Source organism: Polistes fuscatus, unplaced genomic scaffold (genome assembly GCF_010416935.1).
Source record: "Polistes fuscatus isolate 324 unplaced genomic scaffold, CU_Pfus_HIC Scaffold12, whole genome shotgun sequence".
Taxonomy (NCBI): Eukaryota; Metazoa; Arthropoda; class Insecta; order Hymenoptera; family Vespidae; genus Polistes; species Polistes fuscatus.
Genome location: NW_025113020.1, coordinates 5,342,280 through 5,364,084, shown reverse-complemented (window position 1 = coordinate 5,364,084; position 21,805 = coordinate 5,342,280). Strand labels below are relative to the sequence as shown.

The 21,805-nt window shown below is 31.3% G+C and overlaps 1 long non-coding RNA gene across 2 annotated transcripts in view; it reads left to right on the top strand.

Moving 5' to 3' along the window:
* Window positions 1-2,277: 2,277 nt before the first annotated feature.
* Window positions 2,278-21,805, top strand: part of LOC122513609 — an 82,332-nt gene continuing 62,804 nt past the window's right edge. For both annotated transcript variants that reach the window (XR_006302801.1, XR_006302800.1), the window contains exons 1-2: window positions 2,278-2,657; window positions 9,527-10,542. This is a non-coding gene — a long non-coding RNA (uncharacterized LOC122513609). The remainder of the gene's footprint in view (window positions 2,658-9,526; window positions 10,543-21,805) is intronic.

Here is a 21,805-nt window from a genome sequence, read left to right as displayed (position 1 = left end):
GGAAGAAGAAAAAAAAGAAGAAAAAGAACGAGCCGATGAAGATGACGATGACGATGACGATGACGATGACGATGACGATGACGATGACCAACGATGACGACAATGACGACAATGATGACGATGACCATGATTATTATAATATATATATATAACAATGAAAGAATGAATTCTGTCGCTTCGTAAAAAATGTTTTTCTTATTTGGAGACGTGTGTCTGTCTCGCACGTGCGTATAAAAAGAAAAAAAAAAGAAAAAAACAAGAAAACTCGTACGAAAGAAGAAGAACAAACGCTAATGGTGTATATTATTAATCGAACAGCACACGTTTCCGGTTGTTGGTATATTTTTTTTTTCCGTTTCCTCTTTTTTTTTTTTTCTTTTTTTTTCTTTTATTAAATGAAGATGAAATATCTTACTTATTTAAAAAGAAGAATGATAATTTTATCACCATTATCGATGTATCATTAAATATATATATATATATATAAGTAATTCTATTCCTCTGTAAAGAGTTATTCCAACCGAATCGTTATATATATATCTTTGTTTTATTAAGAACGTTGAGTAAGATTCAGTAAATACAAACAACAACAACAACAACAACAACAACAATAATTACAACATAACTACAACGATCTTCGATAGTTTTTATTAAGATAAGAAAAAATAAATAAATTGATAATTAAATAAATGATTTATGAATATATATATATGTGAATATATATATATATGTATTAATTTAAATTATTCTTTCATCTCAATAATTTGTAAAGGTTATAATGAAGAACACAAAAAAAAAAAACAATAAGAAAATGTAATACTTTGGTTTTTGTTTTTTTTTTTTTTCTATTAAAGCTTCCATTTTTCTGTATTCAAATCAATCGATAAAAATGTTTCGATGCGATGTTTGAAAAATTAGACGGTAATTCTTCTCCGTTAGTTTGAACAGAATATTTGACGAACGTGTTAAATCGTTAGAAAAGATATTTAGATGACAAATGCGAGAGGGCGCACAAAAATCTTTCGCAATAGTCGTACGTAGGAATCTCTCGTTTGGGGGCTAATTTCTTTTTAAAATGACGCGAGAATGGAGAAGATAAGAAAAAACAAGAGAAGAAACGAAAGTAAAGTAAAAGGTAAAGTAAAGTAAAGTAAAGTAAAGTAAAATAAAGTGATAGAGGGTGGGGTACGGGAATGAAGTCGAGGGGGGGATGTTTTATCTGTTTAGAAGAAAAAAAAAAACCTGTTGTTTTCGGTGCGTGGGAAATTGCGTAGTGTATAGCTATCGGTGGCTGCGCGCCATATCAAATATTGTATATGTAATTAGAAATACATTAGATATACAGCTTCATACAACTATAAATGTTAAAATGAAGGAAATATTGTACGCGTAATGAATGAAGGAATGGGTTACAAAAAGAAACTAAGTAAGGTAATATAAATTAGATAACATTTTATGGATAAGTATGGCGAATAAAATGAAAAGTATTATAAATAAATACATATATACATATATATACGTGTATATATATATATGTATGTATAAAAATATAACTAGTAGAATGATACAATCAAGTAAAAGAAAAAAGAAAATAAAAGCCACGAGGGATAATAATACGAAAATGAAAATAAAAAAAAAGAAAGAAATAAAGAAAAGTAATTATGCGTGATGAGTGCGTATCGGATGAATGAGAGTGCACGTAAATCACGTGCGTTATGCCGTAATAATAACTAGGCGTTATATGTTTTATCACGAAAATACACTGGTTTTTGAATAAATATCTATTTAAATTAACGATCTTAATATCAGGTATCGGATTTTTTACAGGTAATATTAAATTCGACAACGTGACCATTTACATACTATGTAAGTGTAAGTATGCCTTAACATTTGTTTATTTTATCTATCCCCCTCCCCAATTAAATCTACGAATAAGAAAAGGCTTTTAGTTTTCATGAAATTTATAATATAATAAAATATAGTATATTAAAAAAAAAGAAGTAACAACAAATTAAATCCACTTTATCAAGGAGGAAAGGTGATAAGAAAAAGAAGAAGAAGAAGAAGCAGGTGGTAACAGGTGATGCGTTTAAATTTCGCGGAAAATAGAGAAAACCGTTGCGCGCACGCGTTCGTTAAATGTTGCGTAGAATGAGAGGAAAGGAGAGAGAGAGAATGAGAGAAAGGGTAAAAGAGAGGGAAAGAGATGGAGTTAGTTGCGGATATACGGTGCTGCTATGGGTTGGTATTCGGGGCTGAGGGGGGCAGCTGCCGAGCGATGACACCTGTGGCTCGGCCCCCACGATCAGTTCAGCCGCGACCGTCCACGCGCCGTCTTTATTGTACGTTTACACGCGACTTATGTACGAGAATACATATATGTATATTTAAACTACATACACGTATATATATATGTGTATATATACACACAAAATCATACGCATATAGAAATACGGTAGTATATAAAACATATGTATGAAGAAGGAAACGAAATGGAGTACTGATATTCGAGGGACATATTAAAAAAAAGAAAACAGATGTATGCAACAACATCGTGCGTCAGCAGATCTTCTAGAAAATCGTTCGGCTACGCTTCTTCTTCTTCTTTTCTGTTATCCCCTCACTGACGATACGACACACGCTTCAAGAGTTTATTAGTAAGGATACGAATTATATCTACATATCTATTTTGTGTTATTCGTATTTCTGTAAAACGCATGCACACATACATACATACGTACACAGAGACACAGAAGGACAGACATACTTCGAAATTATTCTTCAGTTCGTGTGTTCGATATTTCTTCAATCACGTTACATACGCCTCCTATTTTTCCGTTTTCTTTGCCTCTCCTCAACCCCCCTCTCCTCTCTCTCTCTCTCATTCCGTCTTTCCAATGACGTAGTAGTATCTCTTTCCAATTCGATCCTAACCCGTCGCCGCGTCGTTCGTGCGCATCGATGTCTTTTTAGAAAGCAAGATATCGTAAACTATACACATCCTTGCTTAAGCCTGCTTAGCAACGCATGGAGGTTTTCAGGGCACCTTATATATATATATATATATATATATATATATGTATATATATATATTTACACGGGACTCTTCAATATTATTTTATTTTATTTTATTTTATTCAGAATAATATTACTAATTATCTACCCAAAATATCACTATGCTTTCCACTTCCGTTTCCTTCCCCCCACTCTAAAAGGAAAAAAATAACTATGAAGAAGAATACCAGGAGAGGGGAACAAATCAGAGAGGGGCAGTGAACGAGCAAATGAGAAGTTTTGAGAAATTTGTAAAATATTTCTTTTGAAGTTGAGGGTCATGGCGTTAACATCGATTTTCTGCTCGATAGTCGCTTGTCTTATTTCGAGTCAGTAACATCTGTGTTCAGTGCGCTTTATCAATGTGGATGGATGCATCATGTATGTACTTCTTCCTTCGGCTGTTTAAACGAGAACGCGCAAGCAGATTGAGCCTAGCTAGCTAGCACACATATGATTTTTGCTTCTTTTCTCTCTCGCTCTGTTTTTCTTTCTCTTTTCCTTTTTTTATTACTTTTTAGTGTATCTGTATATCTATGTATGGATATCGTATACGTATCTTTGGATATCTTAAGTATTTCGTGTTCGTAAGTATTTCTTCAAAATTAAATGTATAAGATTACTCATTTATTTATTTATTTATTTATTTATTTATTTATCTATCTATAGCGCATTTTTGTATAATCCGTTTACTTAAAGATTACTCATTTATTTATTTATTTATTTATTTATTTATTTATTTATCTATCTATAGCGCATTTTTGTATAATCCGTTTATTTTACTATTCTAACCTAAAATTGGTTATATATTAAATATATAATATTTAATATTTTATATTAATATATATAATATTAATATAAATATTTATTAATTATTATTATAAATATAATTATTAATGATTATATTTATATAATATTAATATATAATATTAATATAAAATTGGATTCAATCGAGAAACGTGCGTGATTCGTCGATTACCATGTGACGATGCACGAAGTTAGAAGCATGCTTTTCTTATTGGTTAACTCGAGACTATTTTTAGGATTCAATTTCGTTAACGTATTATGGTTAAATAAATGGCGACGATTATTTTACGAACGATAAGAGAAATCGTTAATACGGTTTTTGTGTTACATTTCAAAAGTTTTATTTAATACGAATAAGAAAGTATATAAACTTTCTTCCAATAATGTTATTCTAATTTGTGCAAAGTATCTTTCTTATATTATTTTCATTTACTTTTTTCTTCTTTCTATAATTTCTTTTCTTCATTTCGAAAGGAAAAAGCGCTGTGCAATTAGATAAAAAGCCCGGGAAAAGAATTTAAGATGCTGCGAGAATATTTGAAAGTTTGATAGCACGTTTCCATGCACGAATATATATACATAAATATGTAAATGTGTGTATGTGCATCTTCGAGAAGATAATAGCGCGTGTTCTCAACGACGAATGAACGAGTCTGAGATAAACCATCGATCACCTTCGACCTATCATCGATCGAGGCATCGCGTTTGAACGCCCGAGTTCGAGAATATCGCGACGACATATTTCTTTTCCACGTACTTGTGCCAAAGATAAGGTTAGGAGAACTTGACTCTCGACGTTCTAAGAGATACGGATTATTTAGCGAACAGATATATTTACGCATAAAAGTGTTAAAGAGAAATAAGAAGAAAAAACAAAAAACAAAAGAAAAGAAATAAAAAGAAATAAACAGAGAGAAAAAAAACTAAACACGCGTAAAAACGTCCCCCATTGTATCATCATCAGATTCGAAGATATTTCTTATCTCTCGATTTCTAAATTCCATCGATTAAATACAGTAATGCGCGCCTTAGAAAATACTTCAATCTTTTAAATGAGTAGAATATTTTCTCTCGCGGATAATAACGTCTCTCTATGTTTATTATTATCTCACTAAACAAGAAACGAAATTTGATCTCAATCCTAATAACGGTAAAACAAAATCGTAATCGAATGCTCTTTTCAAAATTCGATCAAACCGCGCACAATAATAATTACAACGTACATCGGAAACAATAATAAAAATATTCAATATAAAAAGAAATCATATAAATATATACGATAATCGGAGGAAGAGAGCATAAAAATGTGTAAGTCAAGATCAGAAGAGGGGAATTCGTGGAAAATTAAATCGTTCTCGTTCGGTAGGTCGACTACTACACAAGTGTGTAAACATTTTTTCTTCTCACACATGTACGATTAGAAAGAAAAAGAGAAAGAGAAAGAGAGAGAGAGAGCAGCCAGATCAGATCACACATAACACACATACACATACACAAACATATAAACATGCAATCAAATACGTATATCACGGATATTGCATACACGTGCGCCCAAAAACATGTGTACACGAATAAAGAGAGATAGAGAATAGTGATAAAAAGAGAAAGAGAAAGAGAAAAAGATGAAGTCGCGGTTAGTAGCTGCGAGAAATCCGGTGAATCGTGTGCGCGCGCGCGCGCGCCACCTTACGACGGTCGGCGGCGGGTTCGGTCGTCTTCGAGGCCGATCGTTCTCGTTGTGTGTGTGTGTGTGTGTGTGTAACGATGCGTCGTCGTCGTCTTCTTCTTCTTCCTTCGTCGTCGTCGTCATCGTCATCGTCTCTTCGTGGTGTCGTGCCTTGCCTTTGAAAAATAGCTCGCGACGCGCGTTATCCCCCCACCCTTTTCTCTCTCTCTCTCTCTCTTTCTGTGCTTTTTTCTCTCTCACTCGCTCGCACGCACGCTCGGTGTACGTGCTCGCGCGTGTAAATAAACGCGCGTGGAGCCGCAAAAGAAGTGGTGGAAGAGAAGTAGAAGTAGCGTGTGGCGGTGGTGGTGGTGGTGGAGGTTGGGTGGTGGCGGAAGGGGGGTAAGAGGTGAGAGGGAGGCATGCTATCTGTCGCTTTTGCGAAGAAGCTCGAGATCTTTCGAGCTTGTTTTCTCTCTCTCGTCTCTCCTTCTTCTTCAAGTTCGATCCGTGTAAGCGTGTGCTCTCAAAACACACATACACACACACATATATGTATATATATTTATACGAATGTGTATCTTATAAATGTGCATACATATGCAACGAATGCTGGACATATTTACGCACGAACGGTGGATATGTGTTCGTTCGTGTGTGTGTGTGTGTGTGTGGAGAGTAAGCGCACGTATCGCTTAGCACACGGATGATGGTGGAAGCGGGGGAGGGAAGTAAAGAAGGGGAAGTCCGCGAGGAGACCTGGAGTCATAGGGTGGTGGGAGGTAACAGGGGGGAAACTGGGGGGAAAGGAACGGCGTTGGTAACGCGCCGCGAACGGATTTCGTTCGCGAGTCTCTTTTAGTGGGGAATCGAACCGGTTAACGCGGATTGGCTTATTTTTCGAGAAACGTAATCCTTACGTGAAAATTAACTTTTATATATTTTTCGCGTATGTTTCCTTTTTTTTCTTTTTTTGCACACCTCTTTCCCTTCCTTTATTATTTATTTATTTGTACGTATAAATGTGTGTGTGTTTGTGCGTGTGTGGGCTTTTTTGTTTCTTCATCTTTTCTATTTTCTATGTTTTTGTTTTTTTCTTTCCTCTTCGAACGACTCTATTTCTCGTTGCCGTTGAAATGTTTTTTTCCAATAAACTTTGTCTTTATTTTTCTCTCTCTCTCTCTCTCTTTCTCTTTTCTTTCGTTCTCCATGTTTGATGTACAGATTAAGTTAGGTATAACATTGGCGTAGTAATTAAAATTTCACGATAACATTCGATAACGCGAATCGATTGTTTTTTTTTTTTTTTAGCTCATTATAGGGAAAGATTTTTGGTGATTTCAATGCCAGTGCGTGCTATTCTTTGTACCATTCGCTTATTTTCCATCTTATTCCACCATCCATTTTCTTGTTCTCATCGTTTAACGTATTCGACGAACATTATTCTTCGATGGATATATTTTTTTCTCTTGTTTCTCAATTGTTTTAAATAACAAAGAGACAGACAGACAGACGGACAGACATTTTGAACGTTTAAACGACAAGGGGGGGGGGTAAAATTAAGATAAATTATGTGATTTATTTCTATCCTGACTATCTTTTATAAAAAGGAACAACAATATAAAAGAATTTTCGTTTGCAATTGGGGACTCTGACGCTTGTTCGTTGTACGATTAGGGGTAAAAAATAAAAAGGGGGTATAAGAATGGATTAAAAAACGAATGGGAAGAATTGAACACAAAATGAATCTATCGTTTAGTTACTTTTGATGTTTTCTTATCCCGTCTACTGTTTTATTAGCAATCCGAATTCACCAATTGTTTGAAAAAGTGGGAGTGAGATAGAAAGAGGAAGGGGGGGTTTGGAGAAAGGGAAAGAGGCAGAAAAGATAAAGAAAAAAAGAAATAGATAGTAGTAAACGAACGATCCTCAGCTTTACCTCCTCGAGATACGATCGGTGTGTGTGTCAGTTTCTCAGTGTACGACGTCCTTGAATCGCGTAACGCTTTTACTCGGTCGACTCTTGTGCTCGGTCGAAGCTGAGAGCGCAAAAGTCTCGGAGTGGTTGGTTGGTTGGTTGGTTCGTTGGTTGGTTTGTTGCTTTCGTGTTGTGCTGTGTCGTGCCGGAATTTCCTTCGTACGAGAAATCAAATCCGGAAGGTAGCCTCTCACTCTCTTTCTCTGTCTCTCTCTTTTAACAGTCGACAAATGTTACCACCACGGTGTCAGAAAATTTGCCGAACTTCGGTCAAAACTTTTTCACTAATTTCTAAAATAACCCTTTACTTTCGAGAATGCACAAACAAACCGTTTGTGCACGTTTCCTCAGCACTACGTGTATTCGAGTAATCGTAGTATTGTATTTGGAAATGTCAGAGCCTATGAAAGAAATAGAAAGAGAAATAGAGAAATAGTGATCAAGTATATTCGTGTGTTTGTGTGTTTGTGTGTTTCCTTTCGACAGTCGGTCTTACACTTTCCACTTTGTCTATCAATTCTTATGTTAAGTAGTTGTTTTATGGTATAATGTGTCGCTTTATTTTGATTCTTAGTTTATTTGAATAAATTAGATTTGATTATGTCTTTCTTTTCCGTAATTATTTATTATTTCCGTATTAATTAATTATAATATTTCCGTATTATTATTATTATAATTTCTATTCCGTCTATTGAGAATATTTTGTTGGTTTTACATGAGTCATTTGATTTTAGAAAATATATGTTTGATAAAATAATTTGAGCATTCATTATAAAATCATTTGTTGTGTATTCTAATTACGAAAACTTTGATCAGATATATTAGTCACAACGGTGATTAATTTTATTCGGATTTAGTACAACTTACAGGTTTCTGTGAAGTTTTTTTCCAATTTCTATTACCATTATTATTATTATTATTATTCTAAGAGACAGTAATAACCTTCGAAATAATGAGAAACGAATCGTATCTTCCTTGAAAAATCCAGATATCCGATTCGGGGGGGTAGAAGAAGCGGTGGTGAAAGTGCATAGACGAGTCTTGAAAACTCAGGAGAAAGGAATAATTATGGCTTACGACATACCGCTGTAACGGACGATTTCGCGCGCATCTACCTGATAATATTCCTTATGCGCATTCGTATAATAAATTACAGGTAGACTACTGTTACCTTCCCCCGCCCCCGCCCCCACCCCCCACCCCCACCCGTCGCCAGTATCTATTTCTATTTCTATTCCTCATATTTTTTTCCATTCGTTTGGATATTCTAAGAAGTGCATATTATATTCGAGTTATTCGAGCTACTGTTCAAAGTTTCAACTGTCTCAATTGTACAATTAAATTGAATTGTTCGACATACACTGTTGTGTCCGTCATGGTTTATTTAAAAAAAAAGATAGAAAAATATATTATATATTTTCGTAATTGCATCCTTGAAGGATTCGAGTTTTCCTGGTTTTACGAGTAAGTCGTTACGAACCTTCGAATTGGTCCTTGAAAGTATTTTAAACGAGTCCAGAGTTGTTAAATTGCAACGAGATTAAAAGCAATAAGAAATATAAATCAAAGTTTTAATATAAGATATTATACAATATTTTATTAATTATAGAAATTAATTGTTAATATAGATCAATCGTCAAACGTTACAAATGTTTCCCTTCCCGCGTAAACCTCGCGTAGAGTAGATAATCCAAAATGGCGGCGCATTCAAGGCAGACTCGAATGTATCGCGAACGTATTCTCATTTTTATTCCAATTTAAATTGACATTATCCTTGCATCCATTCAACACGGTAGGTGTTGAATGATTGAATGATGTTGAATGTTGATGTTGAATGATTTTTCCTTCATTAATTGAACAAAATCGTATCTCTCGTTCAATGAACTTCGCGATGCACAGAATGACTCAAAGATATAGATAGATAAATAGATAAATACCTATGTAGAGATATAGGTAGGTAGGTAGGTAGGTAGGTAGGTAGGTAGATAATCGAATAATCCAAGCGTATCATCATGATGCAGGTCTTTAACGTCCGCGGAGCGAGAACGGTGCCACCAACGTGAACGGAGTATTGGGATCTACGAAGCGGCAATCCGGTGATTACCTCGTTCCAGAAAAGAACAAAATAATTTGGTTTTAAATCGTGAAAGTGATCGAGCATCTAGAACGGACCTTGTGGTATGTATAAGAAATAAATAAAGAAGAAGAAAGAAGAAAAAAGAAGAAGAAGACTTCTACATATATCTTCCTCGTACGCCGAAAGTTGTTCCGTTTCTAAGTGATTGCTATAACTTGAATTAAGTGAGCGTGTTGGTGAACGATTACTCTAAACGAGTTAACTGCTCTTTCTTTTTCCGTTCCTATCCACGATGTTCGATGACAATAATTAAACGTTACAAAAACAACAACAAAATCATGATAGACGTAACAGCTAACAGTAGTAGTGTATACGTGACGTCAGAGACAAGAAAAATATAAATAATCGTCGGTGTTTAAAAAGTGGCAGTGTTTAACAACTGGCAGCAAGAGAAGTTGGACGAATAATCGAATAGTTCGAGGAGGAAGGGAAAACAAAATCATTCGAAAGGGATCGTTTGATTTGTTTCCGTGATAAGTTGACCCCCCTACCCTTTCCTCGGGCCCCTCGGGCCCCTCGTCCCCCAACGGTCGTGACTTTGGACGAGGACGAAGCGGACGAAAAGCATCGTCGTCTGTCTTTTAGGACATACGCGGCTCGTTTCGATTAATTTGGCGACGATGCGTCGTCGCGGATACGTTCGAACGTCCTCCTCCTCCTCCTCCTCCTCATTGTCGTCGTCGTCGTCGTCGTCGTTGTGGTCGTCGTCGTCGTTGCTGCTGCTGTTGTTGCTGCTGCGGTGAATGGAAAGCTAGGCTAACGGATCACGCGACACAGTGATGCAGTGCCGTAGTGTCAGTGCCGAGTGCCACGTGCCCGTTCCTTGGATTACTTGAAAATGACTTCGTCCGGCGGATATTATGACGACAGGAATCCTTTGCTCAAGGGCACCTTATCGAGGTGAGTCTTTAATCTTTCCTTTTCTTTTTTTTTTGTTATTTTTTTCTATTATCGTAGAAAAGTGTCGCGACGTCACGAGTGACGTCATTATCAACATATGCATAAAATTCCGTTTACTCGGTCGTAACCAACGGTTAATATAAAACTATAACGCGGCAGTGTTCTTTTCAAATCATTTTTTTCTTTTCATTCGTTATCTTCTCTTTTCCAATTCTAAAAATTTATAACTACCGTTATTATCGTCGGAATTGCAGAAGAAAGAACAGAAAATAAGATTATGAAAACAACGTTGCGCGAAGTTTATTAATTTTTGTTCATTGATATAAAATTTAGAAATGAAACTAATTAAATTTCTAAAATTTAGAAAATAAACTTAACAACGATCCCTCTGGGAGGGGGATTGGGACACCCTAATTTCGACGACGTAATCCTGATGAACAAATTTTTCGGTTAAATTTGATTACATTTTTTTCCTCTACTTCATTTTTTTTTTTGAGGTAACAGGAAGTAGATTGGGTCAATCGGATAGAGGAAAGATGGGGTGGGGGAAATAAAAAAAATGTATTCTAATGAACGTTCTAGTCTAATAGATTCGTTCCTTTTACACGACACGCGAGAGAACATATCTCTATCCGTGTACGTACATATGTATGTGTATATGTGATCTGTTGTTCACTCGGTTAGGAATATAAACGCAGTTGAAAAGGGTTAATACGCATTTGTTCGGTATTAAGACGGTTGCTTTGAGATTGAACGAAGAATGTTTAGATGGAGTCACGTAACCTTCCGACACAGTTTTATCCGCTTGGCATCAAAGTGAAACCGTAGGATCGACGATGAGCCGAGGAGGAGGCGTTGCGAAAGGCGCCTCTCTTTATGAGCGCGCGCGTTACGTTTGAGCGCGTTACAAACGCGTAACGCGATGCGTTTTCCAGACGAAACCAACCAACACACACATATATACATCTACCTAACGTATAAAAACTTATATGTATACACATGCATATGCATACGAGTAAATATTGTAGTAGAAACAAAAACACATGAACATATATTTTTGATGTGTATATGTGTTTATTTTTTGGTATATGTATGATTGTATGATTGTGTGTGCTTGTGTAGAATATCTAGGATGTTGAGATACGTAATCTAAAGGTACGTATCTGTGTATATATGTATAACGAATCTCTTAAACTAAAAGTTAAATCATATATTTAATATAATTGTAACAAAATTCAATTATTAGGAATGCAATCGTAACCTAAACAAAAACTAGAACTACCCCAATCTCGTAATGTTCTATATTATAATTGTATATTATATTATATTTATATATACACAGTATTTTTTTTTAAATTTTATTTCTTCTTTTATATGCATACTTTTTATTAATATAATCAGTCTATACCAAAGGTTAAAGAATTAATGCAAAAGATAACTCATATAGTTAAAATTAGATGTATAATTTTAATTTTATGTAAGGTATACATATAATTTTGTATTTTTATTTTCTTTTTTATTTACGTGTTCGTCTCTGCGAATGTGTGTGTGTACATGTATGTGTATAGATATGATAGACGAACTACTATTTGTTGACGACGCCGAGCGTCGAGACGTCGCGACTTCCATTTTCTGTGATATACCCACATACAGAACTGATATACCTATATATATTTATATCTATACATAATATATAATAGCACGCGAATGTTTTTGATAGCAAATACTTGTCGCAGTAAGAATCCAAATGAATATTTTCGCGATACATTTTTAATCTATTCGTTATTACATTTCTCGATTATTTTCTTTCATCCGTTAGTAATATTATTAAAACGCATTATTTGAAATTTATCTCAACTTTCTCTTTCGACCAATGAATGAGAGAGAGAGAAAAAAAGAAGAATCCAACTGTCTGGAAAGTTTCACACGCGCTACTTTGTATTGTGATCATCTTGGAATTCGAATCGATTCGTTTGATTCAAACTTCTTTAAACAACAATATTTATTTTCTCGTTGTTTTTCTCACTTTCTTTCATTCCTACTTTTAAAGAGGAAGGACCACTTAGTTGCCAATCTAATATTTTTTCTTTTCATTTTGAGGTTAGACTTCTTTCGGCGCGTTTGAGTAAAAATGATGAGAGTGAATTTTTACGATGCGCGCGCACAGCGATCACGAAATTAACAGCGTGAAGTTTGTCTCGGTATTCGCGATGCGCGCGCACAGCGTTATGAAGTTAACAGCGTGAAGTTAGTCGCGTCATAGTCAGCTTGGGTGCATTGTTCACGTGTTTGATCGAGTTCCCGAACACCAAATTAAATTAAAAAATGTACAGCAATCGCATTGAATCGACAACCAAATTAAAAACAGTAATTGATGCTCTATTTCTAAGATGTTATTGAAAAAAAAAAAAAAACACACTCAACCTATGCGAATCATCGTCGCGCGTCGTCCGTACGAATTTTTGTTATATTCACTTTTAGATAAAAATAATTTCAAGTGAAATCGTTAAAAAACTACGTGAACTTGAACGAATTTTATTTATATACAAAGAAAGAGAGAGAAAGAGAGAGACACGTGTGCATAGAAGCATATAAAATTTTGTCAGTATCGAAACACAATTCAGATCGTTGAAAACTAAAGGCAAAGTCGATATTTTTAGGACTACGAATTTGAACAATAGGAATGTCACTTTGGTTCGTACTTTTTATCACGACGGTAGTAGTCCGTGAACCGATAAATAAAAAACTCGTACATAAGAGCACGCGCACCACATACACGCTGGTTAAAACGTTTCGAATATTTCTCAGAATTTAGTTACAACATAAAATGAAAGTAATAGCATATGATATAAATATAAAAGTTAAACGAGAGAGAGAGAGAGAGACAGAGAATATTTTTCCTTTAACGATTTTCTCTTTTCTTTTTCTACTTTTTTCTTCAAACCAGAGTACGCTTAAAAGAATATTACATAAAAAAGTTACATTCGATTAATATCGATGATACGTCGAATTTGACCTTGATAAACTTCCCAACGATGTATTCCAATTTTTACGACACAATTATATTATTTTTCTTTTTAAAAAACAATCCCCGAACATTTGATTAATCCCATCGAACGAGAAACGGGGAAAATACGCGTTCGCGTTGCTGCAACGTTTTTGTTATTTTACATTTCGTTAAAACGAGCCCTGGTGTTCGTTCGCTTATTAAGTAAATCGCAAAACGATGTTTCTCGCTGATGGACGCGCACGTGCATAAAAAAGAAATGCGTAAAAGAGGGTGTAATGCACGAAGAGTATAACAAGCGGATACTTTACTCGCTTAGGAGTCTACTATTCGTCCTCCGTCGTACCCCATACACACACATACACACATACATACACATGCACAGGACGTAACCACGTGCACAAATACATTGAAACATGTAGAAACGTAACACACATGGATAGATAAACGCGTATGTATTTACGTGGGAATAGATGAGGGAAGGTTGTGTCTCCTCCTCACCCTCCTCACCCTCTCTCTCTCTCTCTCTCACTCACTCTCGCGTGCTTGCGATGCTTCGAGAATCGATCGGCTCAGCTCGACCTGTGCAACGTAAAAAGCATTGCATTGGCCGACTGCACTCTCGAAATAAAAGCTTCAAAAAGAGGAATTAACCGATAACTCTTACTACGGGTAAAGTGTGCCCCCCTCTCTCTCTCTCTCTCTCATTGTGTTTCTGTCTCTTTGCTTGTATGAGTGTGTCGCGTTTAATTGATAATGAACGCGTTGTTCGAAGTCCCGTCTAAAAGCGCGACGTGTCGCGACAATTTTTTTTCTTTTTTTTCGTTCGTTTTTTCTTTCCCCCCCTCTCTCTCCCTCTCTCTCTCTCTCTCTCTCGTTTTCATACCGCATATCTTTTTTATTCTTTCCTTTTAACTTTGCGTTTGCTACCTGTCCGAATGGCTCGTCTTGTTTCACTTTTTACCCCTTCTTTTACTTTTACTCGACCCTTCCTATTATTATTCTTCGTAATTAAGTGCGATTAGGTATCGTCAAAGAACTATTCCATTTTTTTTTTCCGTTCTTTTTTCTACTTGTTCTTGTTCTTGTTCTTGTTCTTTTTCTTGTTCTTGTTTTTTAATGGTTGCGCTTCCCTCGTTTTCATGCCAAGCAACAAGAAGACATGTCGCATATTTTATCGACGATAAAACTTTTGAAAAACGATAATAACGAACGAACGAGAATTGAGGAGGGACACTTACTCACTTTGCGGGGAATTACCTCAAGCGAAACGATCCTCCTATTTACTACTTCACTCTTCTCTTATATTTTTATTTCTTTTTTTTTTTTTTTCCTTTTTCCTCTACTGTATTTCTATTACTTCTTGTTTTCACCGATATATGTATGTATGTGTGTGTGTGTGTGTACGTATTTATACACGCACGAGCCTATCACGTGTTTTCCCAGATACGTTTAAATCGTAACCAACGAACGTACCTTCGTAATAATTCTCTTTCGATAAATCATTTTTTTCTTTTCTTCTCGGCATACGTGTAACGCAAATTTTCTTTTTTATTGTTTTTTACGACAAATTTAATTTAAAAAAAAACAATAAATAAGAATATTTAAGATTTGATTTTCAAATGAAACCAATACGTTCTCTTCCTATACATCATTTTTTCTTTTTTATTTTTTTTTACAACAAATTTAATTTAAAAAAAAATAAATAAGGAAGTAAAAATATTTTTACGATGTTATATTAGATTTGATTTTCTAAATGAAACCAATATATGAACATTCTATGAGAAAAATGAATTTTTTTCTCTATGATATCAACTTGAATAATTACATAATGTAATACGTGAAAGTTGTAATATATTACTCAGATCACTATAATTATATATAATATTAATTACATGATCCAGTTGAAATATATAAAACAAAAAAAGAAGTAACAAGTAAATTCGATTACTTTCGAAGCGTATTAATTTTAATGCCGATAAGATGTGAAATCGAAGTTGAGATACACAAATTTAAAGTGTTTCGTTATTTTAAAGTCACATGAATTCGAGAGATTAATCAGATTAATTATTATCTTTTTGTTGTTTGTTTTATTTTTGTTCTTTTAGCAAGCGATTAGTAATCAATGAAATAGAAAATTAAAGAGAGAACGGATGAGCTTGAATTTCACGAATTTGATGATGTTGATGATGTTGATGACGATGATGATGGTGATAAACGAAACGGTGAACAGGAGAAACGTTTATTACCGGTTGCTTTTAACATAGGAGGATAACACCTACGTATGTGTGTGTACGTTTTACACACGTTTCACATGCATAGGTAGAAGTAGGTAGAACTCGTATGTAGGACAGGGTCGACTGTACAAAAATCATCGCGTTTATCGTGTATCACCTAGCAAATACGCACGTAATGTATATTCTTATTCTGGATAACAAAGTGAAGGTTGACACGTGGATAGAATTTTGGATTTTATTTTATAACAATAACCACCATTGGTTAGTTATCTTCATTAGAAATGATTTCTACTTTCGATTTTCATGGTAAAACAATATTCTCATTTTTCATCTAACAAAATTGTTGATTTTATTTGTTTTCTTATAATTTATTAACGTAATTAAAATATTATTAATGATTCAAGATATTCGATAATTTTTCAAACATTTTTTTATTTTATTATATTGGACTGTGTTTATTTGTTTATTTGATTTTATTTTTTTTTTCTTATAATTTATTAACGTAATTAAAATATTATTAATGATTCAAGATATTCGATAATTTTTCAAACATTTTTTTTATTTTATTATATCGGAATTTATTTGATTTTATTTGAACAAAGACAAAACTTTTATGTCGTACAACCTAACCTATATTTTATAACCTCCATTTTATGTTGTACAAAAGACACTTTTAATTTTTCATTTATTTCGATACTTTACGTCATTTTAATGTTAGATCAATCTCTAAACGAAATAATAATAATTAATATTTTATTTTAACAAAGACAAACCTTTTATGTCGTACAACCTAACCTCTATTTTATTACCTCCATTTTATGTTGTACAAAGGACACTTTTAATTTTTCATTTATTTCGATACTTTACATCATTTTAATGTTAGATCAATCTTTAAACGAAATAATAATAATTAATATTATATTTTAACAAAGACAAACCTTTTATGTCGTACAACCTAACCTCTATTTTATTACCTCCATTTTATGTTGTACAAAGGATACTTTTAATTTTTCATTTATTTCGATACTTTACATCATTTTAATGTTAGATCAATCTCTAAACGTAATAATAATAATAATAATATAGATCTCTTATCATTTTTGATTTATTACAGAAAGTTTTTTACTTTACTTTCTAACCACAGTACCCCACTACGAGTTTAGTTTCTTTAGAAACTCTATCTCATTTGCATACGCTTGACAAATTTCTATAAAAGAAAAAAATAAAACAAAATAAAACAGATTTTTGTTATGAGTTTAGATTTAATACCAATTTTCTTTGTCTTTTTCTTTCGTTCTTTCCCGGTGTTTACAATTACACGAAATCTTTGAAGTAGTTCAAGGATGTATATTCAACTCGTTCAATATTAGAACGAATATTCTAACTTTCTCTGTCATATTCTTTTTGTTTTATTTCGTAAGAAGCTGTTCCATTTTTATTTCTAACATTTTTAGCATCAACCAGACCAAAATTGTTCACTTTGACTGTGTTGAGAACGACAAATTGATAAAAATGAAAAATAATAAAGACAATATTACATTTTAATTACTATTGTAATTATCATTCATTTCTAATTCGTAGAATGAAAAACCTGTATTCGGGATATCGTTTTTTTATCATATTTTGTTAACGTATTAAAATATCATTAAAAAAAGATTACCGTATGTTTCATTTTATATTTTTATTTTTTATTATTATTTATTTTATATTTTTTACGTGAACTTTTTATTTTATTTTCTAATTATTATAAAATCAGTATGACACAATTAGTTGTTAATAATAAAATAATATGACGACAATAATTTAAATACAATTAAATATTATTTTGAAAATTCGTAGTAGGAATATTCGATATAAAACAAAAACAAAAAAAAGAACCAAAGAAAATAATAAAAATAGTTGAAATAGTTGGTTGTCCCTGGTACTGATTATTTGTTCGTAGCACTGAACTGGCTTCACGTTTCTTCGCAAACATGTTTTCGCCGATCGATGCGGAAGACGTTTTCCTATTTCAACGAGAAACATAAACTTACAAATATCACTGTATAATATATTCTGTTTAAATAGATAAAATCGTGTATATATAAATACAGTTAAATATTAAAGTAGTATAGTAAAGTAAAATATTAAATACAGTTAAATATTAAATCTTAGTTCACACGTATACAAATATTTTATTTTTCATTTTCATTAATTCATTTTTTTGTTTTCTCATCCGATGAAATCATATTTCTAAATATATAAAACAAACATTTATCTGAGACCTTGTTTATCAATGACTATAAACTGAAAATGAAATTCACGTGATTTGAATTGAATCGATATTTTGAAAATTACACTCCCTGACCCCTTGACGAGTTTTCGAGGTAAAAAAATGTGGTGGAAAGTGTGTAAGAAAAAAAAAAAGTAGAAAAATCAAGCTGGCGCCACCGTGTTCATTATTTCAAGGCCAACAGGCGCCGGAACAATTGTCCAACCCTCACCGATAATCTTTTTGCATCCCCTTCCCCCACCCCTTCGTATTTTCTATTTTTTTTCTCTTTTCTTACGTTCGACTATTTTCCTCGTGTTCGATAAAGTTTCTTCTACAATTTCCTTGACGTGTTAGTTTGAATTATACGTTATCGAATGTGTTGGTAAAAGGGCTTATTGTTGGGTATCGACAAAAGGATCGAGTTGATTGATTTAGAAGGGTTCGGGATAATGAAACACAATCGATCTTAGATTTCCCTCCCCCTAAACTTGATTATACGAATTTGTTTGAATTAATATGATTAGTTTTATAAGCTTTGTTTTATCGTTTAATATGACGTTTAAATATACGTAATGAGAATAATATTAGGTTTAACAATTCACGTTAGGTTTTATGATATTATTTAAATTATAATTGCATCAATTTCGTGATTATTTGTTTCTTTTTTCTTTTTTTTTGACTAATGTTATTCAAAATAATAATGGTTGATGAAATATTTTGAAGATTAAGAAATATTTCTATTGTTATATTATAAATAAATATTAAATATGTTTTTAATTGCAACGAATTAATTGCTAAATCTGTTGATAAAATATTTGAACGTGGTCATTTAAATAGGGAATGATTAAAAATCGTTTAACAAATAATACTAATCATCTATATATATAAGTATGTTTTACACATGATTTATAAAATTAATAATTGTTTAATATGACGTTTAACTATACGTAATTAGAATAATATTAGGTTTAACAATTCACGTTAGGTTTTATGATATTATTTAAATTATAATTGCATCAATTTCGTGATTAATTGTTGTCTTTTTTCTATTTTTTTTTTTTTAGATTGACTAATGTTATTCAAAATAATAATTGTTGATAAAATATTTTGAAAATTAAGAAATATTTCTATTGTTACATTATAAATAATATTAATATGTTTTTAATTGCAACGAATTAATTGCTAAATCTGATAATTGTTCAATATGACGTTTAATATACGTAATGAGAATAATATTAGGTTTAACAATTCACAATAGATTTTATGATATTATTTAAATTATAATTGCATCGATTTCGTGATTATTTGTCGATTTCTTTTTTTTTTTTTAGATTGACTAATGTTATTCAAAATAATAATGGTTGATGAAATATTACGAAATATCGATGTTGATGAAATATTTCTATTGTTACATTATAAATAAATATTAAATATGTTTTTAATTGCTATATTTGTTAATAAAATATTTGAACGTGGTCATTTAAATAGGAAATGATTAAAAATCGTTTAACAAATAATACTAATCATCTCTATATATATAAGTGTGTTTTACACATGATTTATAAAATTAATAATTGTTTAATATGACGTTTAAATATACGTAATTAGAATAATATTAGGTTTAACAATTCACATTAAGATTTATGATATTATTTAAATAATAATTGCATCAATTTCGTGATTATTTATTTCTTTTTTTTTTTTAGGTTGACTAATGTTATTCAAAATAATATTGGTTGATGAAATATTACGAAGATTAAGAAATATTTCTATTGTTACATAAATATTAAATATGTTTAATAATTATTAATCATTTAATAATTAATTTATTTAATAATTATTAAATATTTATAATTTAATATTAATAAAATAATTAATATTATTAATAAAATATTTTATTTAATAATTATTAAATATGTTTTTAATTGCAACGAATTAATTGCTACGTCTGTTAATAAAATATTTGAACGTCATGTTTTACACAAATGATTTATAAAATTAATAATAAACGAAATAAGTTTTTTTAAATGATAGAATAATTTTTGTCAAGTTTTATTCTAGCGCAAATTACGATTGGTAATTAATCTTATCGTTTCACTCTTACGTAACGTATTGTTTCAATCGAAATATAATACGTTCGAGAAAAATGAAGGTTATTTAAATAAAAAAAACACTTCGAGGCTGAACTTCATCTTCAACGTTTAAAAAAACTTGCCTACTTCGATAAAAAAAACTTGTTTCCCTAACGCCACCCATTTTCTTGTTTTTCTTTCTTCTTTTTCTTCTCGTTAGTGATAATAAAAAAAAAAGTATTGCAAATCAACCGAGTGAACGACTTAATTAGTTGAAGATTATAATAAAAACCTTGTAGTTTTTTTTTCTACATAATCCTGACACGAGTGCAATCTTAAGCATCGTTTTTTTTCTTTAATCAATGGTCGACACGTATTTATTAAACATTTGTATAATTCATACTAAGGTTTGCACGTGTTTGTATAATGGTTTGTATACGTGCACGTACACGGAAGACTTTGGAATGTGGTGTTTAAAAAAGTGTTGTTTCTGCCTTTTTTTTTCCTTTTGATATATAGATAATATATAATAAGTATATATATAAAATATAAATAGATAAATATTAAATAGATAAGATTAATATATTATTAAATATATTTTATATAATAGTTATTTAAATATATAATTTTTATGTAAATATTTTATAGTAGTTATTTAAATATATAATATTTTTATTTAAATATATTATATAATAGTTATTTAAATATATAATTTTTTATTTAAATAACTATTATATAAATTTAATAACTATATATTAAATACTATTATATAAAATATAAAATATATAATATATTAAATAGATAATTTAATAGATTATTTAAATATATTTTATATAATAGTTTTTTAAATATATAATTTTTGATTTAAATATATTTTATATAATAGTTATTGAAATATATAATTTTTTATTTAAATAACTATTATATAAATTTAATAACTATTATATTAAATACTATTATATAAATTATATATATTTTATATAATAGTTATTTAAATATATAATTTTTTATTTAAATAACTATTATATAAAATATAAAATATATAATATATTATTATATATATATCTATGCAAATTTTCTAGATCAATGTTATACACACACACACATATATATACACCTTATGCATAGATATTTCTAAAAATATAAATATGGTTACCCCCTTCGTTCGTTTGTGAAATCATTTGGATAGGTCAAAGTCCAAGAAACACCACAATACAAAGAAAATGGATCTACATTTTTCTTTTTTTTTTATCATACATCTTTGAAATGTATATTATGTTTATGCATATAAGATAGAAAAACGTGTATATTATATTTAGAAATATTTACTACAGGTCAAAATCATAAATGACCATCTTACGAATTGATAAACAAGTTGAATTAAGAAAGTAAGTTGTTTATTTTCAACATAATTACGTTCGATTTAAATATGTCACTTTTAAACAATTAATTTTCTTCCTATAAAATGTATCTTTTAATATATTTTTTCTTTTGATCGCACTTGCAATAATTTAATACATGTTAATACGAATAATTTAAGTAAAAAAAAAATCTGGAAAATATGTTTTCTGAATAAATAAAAGAGATAAAAGATAAATTGGAAATTTTCATCTTAGAAAGTTTTTCAAAATAAAATTTAATTAATAATTATTTATTAATAAAAAAATAATATATATTAATAATAAAATTAATA